Here is a 4,067-nt window from a genome sequence, read left to right on the forward strand (position 1 = left end):
TCGTTAAGCTAATGAATGTGAGTAAATAAGAGGGAACAACTTCGACCATTGAGCAAGAAAAACTTATCCCCATATTTCTGGATAGAAAAAAGCAAGTGGGATATCAAATGAGATCTTTCCTTTGGTCGTAACGAACACCATAGACAATTTTGATGTGTCCATGATCCTTATTGGAGGTGGAAGCTCATGTTACATCATGTCGTAAAGTTTTTTTTTTTGAAAAGTTAAGGCTAAAAAATGAGAAGTTAAATCCCAATGAGGGATCTGACCTATAGGCTTTCAATGGTAACCTTACCTTCCCATGGGGATACAATTGAGCTAATGGTCACCTTGGTGGCAGAGAAGGAGAATCAACCCTTGGTCGGCCATGATCCCTAGAGACGTCCAATAAAACTTTGAGCACGACCTTGAAGAACAAGTGATCTTATAGAGAAACAAATTTGGGACTTAAAGAAATATCGTAATAGGTAAACATAATGGTAAGTAACATAAATAAAAATACACACTACCAAACTTTACCTATTCATTAAAGTTACATCGGGTATGAACATCCCATATTAAAAAACGACAAAAAGGGACTACATATCCGGCTTATCCATAAAAAATATCGGCTCCTCATTCACTATTTTCTGATTAAGACAAACTTGCTCTCGCAAAATATGCACTTCACAATAAAAATATTCCATCCGCTGCAATGCATTTTCCAAAGATACATGCATGAAAAAGAAACTGTCTCTCACTCTCTTCACATACTCCTTATTTAAGGAAAGAATTTCAAGACACATCTCCCACAAGTTGTATTTTATCTTCTTACAACCTTCTCAATCCCCTTTCAAAGATGCCTCCATCTTATCTACCGTATTACGAGACAAATCCAACACCTTGTTTAGCTCAACAATAATGGCTTCAGCCTTGGTTAGTATTGTTTATCCAAGGACTAAAGCTTCATCCTTCCTATTCACCTCCTATACAAATGACGTCACCTTCTCGGCCAACATGTCAGGATACCCGAAGGTTCTACAATGGCCCATATCCCTAAAAGCATGATATACGACCCCTGAAGCTCTTCCAAGTATCGACCTTGCTCTATTATGATAATATTGACATATTCTTGAAGCATTTCCTTTCCTTTTTGAATGTGGAAAGGCCAGAAGACCTCTCCCCTCCCGACAACACCAAGCTCCAAGATTCCCGACGCCCAACGAGTGTGATGAGCATGATCTACTAACACCTTTTAATAAATGACTTTGACCTTACTCGATAAGTACATGTAATCCTCTTCAAAAATAAAAACTTGAAACTCTACGAACATTCACGGACCAGGGCAGGCAGGGAGCGAAGGGGCAGGACCACCGGAGTCGACATGTCGCCTCATATAGAGCAAAGTCCCCCCCAAGTCTTGCTCAAGGCCTTACACTGGATGATATGTAAAACTTCCTGATCACACTAAAATTTACGTATTTTCGACTCCGATTTCACATGCATTCTAGTTGTTTTATTGTCATTTTGCTGTGTTATTACTGTGTTTTCCTTTGTTTTCAGGATTTTACTTTAATCGGAGCCCCGATCGAGAAAAGGAGCGAAAAAGGGCTAAAAACCTTAAAATTCAGCATTTTGTTCTTATGGCCTACCCAATGGCGGGCGCCACAGACCAAGCCATGACGTGTCAAATTCAACTTCCATCAACTCCCACGTTTTCCCACTACTTCCACTAAGGCGCCCCATATTGTGCTTGTGGCGGGCGCCATGGCCTTGTGGCGGGCGCCACAAGAGGAAAAACGGTTTCCTCCTATTTTCAAGTTGAGGGGCATCCAAGTCATTTCCATCTTTTTACTTGCCTATAAATAGAAACGCGAATTCACTTTTACAACCATCCAAACTTAGAACAGAGGCAAACTCAGAAGCAAATTTGTTTCACTTAGGCATATATTCAGTTTTATAAAGTGGTAATCGCTTCGCATTGGAGTGTTGCCACAATTGTGTAATCAAGTCTGTGATAGAGTCTGTAATCGAGTTTGGAGCACTTTGGAAGGAAGTTAATCATGCCGCCATTTTCATTTCCGCATTGCAATTTACTCAGCCCTCCGATTGGAACACGTTTTTATTACTCGCCTTTACTTTATTTATTTCCCGCACTCGCTTTTACTTTATTTATTTCCCACACTCGCTTTTACTTTATTTATTTCCCGCACTCGCTTTTACTTTATTTATTTCCCGCACTCGCTTTAAATTATTTATTTCCCGCACTCGCCTTTACTTTATTTATTTCCAGCACTCGCTTTAAATTATTTATTTCTCGCACTCGCTTTAAATTATTTACTTTCTGCACTCGCACTACTTTTATTTACTTTCCGCACTCGCACTACATTTATTTATTTTAATGCACTTTTACTTTACCATGTCTAGCTAAATTTATAAGGCTAGAATGTAAGGATCGTAATTGAACCGATAATCCGTACAATTGTTCGTAGAAGCACTTAAGGGCTATTTTAACTTTCAACTTAAGTTTTCCCGCACTTCAATTCCGTTGGGTAAGATCGAAAGCCGTCTAACGTCTTTTTAAACTTAATTGTTTTTAACTATTTCAAAAACAGCGAAAGCGCTTTGTTTAGTTCATTAGGAGATTTTAACATTAAGAAGAAAAGAGATTTTAAAACTATTTTCGGACGCGTTTATAAGTTTAGAGTCTGGTTCGTAAGAACCTCTTTTGGTTAAGAAATCCAGGTTATAATACTTTTCAACTTAGTCAAGATACTATATTTCTTAAAAATAGGTTTACTACTCTAACGCAATGCGCGCCTTTTTATAAGTGACAATAAGAGGGTTTGATTAGGGAGTACAACTCGGTTCTGAATACGCGAAAGCGACAGTTCCTGTCAAATTAGTTCTTTTCAAAGTAGGAAACATTGCCCATAAGTAGCTCTATTAGCAAGTACTTGGATTATCAATTAATTACGTGAATTACATTCGACCCTGTCTTTATTAATTAATCTTTATTCAAAACTTTACTTTTCATTGCACACTACAAAACACCTATTTTGATTGCCTTTGATAAACACCATAACAACAGATAACGATAGCTTGACACTTGGTCTCTGTGGATTCGATAATCTTTTATATTACTCTGACGCGTTCGTATACTTGCGAAAAAGCACGCATCAAGTTTTTGGCGCCGTTGCCGGGGACCAATTTCGTCAAATTTCATTTTCCTGTTGTTATATCATTTAGACTTAGGCTATTTCCCGCCGGTCAATGCGAAGAACTCGCAGCACCGGAAGTTTAAGCTTAATATACCCTCTGGCAGAACCTGAACGTTACGCTCGCGCACGTTTATTCTTTCATAGAATTAAGAGAGCTATGGCCGAAGATCAAAACCAAAGACCTCTTAAAGATTTCGCTCAACCATCTAACGAAGAACCTAGTTCTAGTATAGTAAACCCAATCATACCATCCAATAATTTTGAACTTAAACCATCCCTATTGCAACTAGTGCAACAGGGACAATTCGCGGGTCTCGCTACCGAGAACCCAAACCAACATTTAAAAATATTTCTTAAATTAGCAGATACTTTTAAAACCAATGGAGCTTCTCCTGAGGTAATACGTTTAAGATTATTTCCTTTTTCCCTCAGAGATAAAGCTCTATCATGGTTAGATTCCCTTCCACCCAATTCCATTACGACTTGGGATAACCTTAGAAGAGTTTTTCTTGCTAGATATTTTCCCCCGAGTAAGACCGCCGTTCTTCGAAACCATATAACTAGATTTACCCAAAACCAAGGAGAATCGTTGTTCGAAGCTTGGGAGAGATATAAAGAGTTGTTACGAGCATGCCCACATCATGGTTTAGAAAATTGGTTAATCATTCAAACCTTCTATAATGGACTTCATTACAACACAAAGATGACCATCGACGCTGCCGCAGGCGGTGCTCTGATGAACAAACCTTATCCTGAAGCTAGTGCCCTCATCGAAGATATGGCTCAAAACCATCAATCATGGGGAGTCGAACGAGCGACGGTTGAGAAGAAGGAAGCCCAAGGAGGAGTGCATGAACTAAGCTCTAT

General features: G+C 38.9%; 1 non-coding gene across 1 annotated transcript; it reads right to left on the reverse strand.

Moving 5' to 3' along the window:
* Positions 1-3,741: 3,741 nt before the first annotated feature.
* LOC127077874 (small nucleolar RNA R71) lies at positions 3,742-3,848 on the reverse strand. Its single transcript, XR_007787640.1, has one exon. It is a non-coding gene; the product is annotated as a small nucleolar RNA R71 (small nucleolar RNA).
* Between the last annotated feature and the right edge of the window lie 219 nt (positions 3,849-4,067).

Source organism: Lathyrus oleraceus, chromosome 4 (assembly GCF_024323335.1).
Source record: "Lathyrus oleraceus cultivar Zhongwan6 chromosome 4, CAAS_Psat_ZW6_1.0, whole genome shotgun sequence".
Lineage (NCBI taxonomy): Eukaryota > Viridiplantae > Streptophyta > Magnoliopsida > Fabales > Fabaceae > Lathyrus > Lathyrus oleraceus.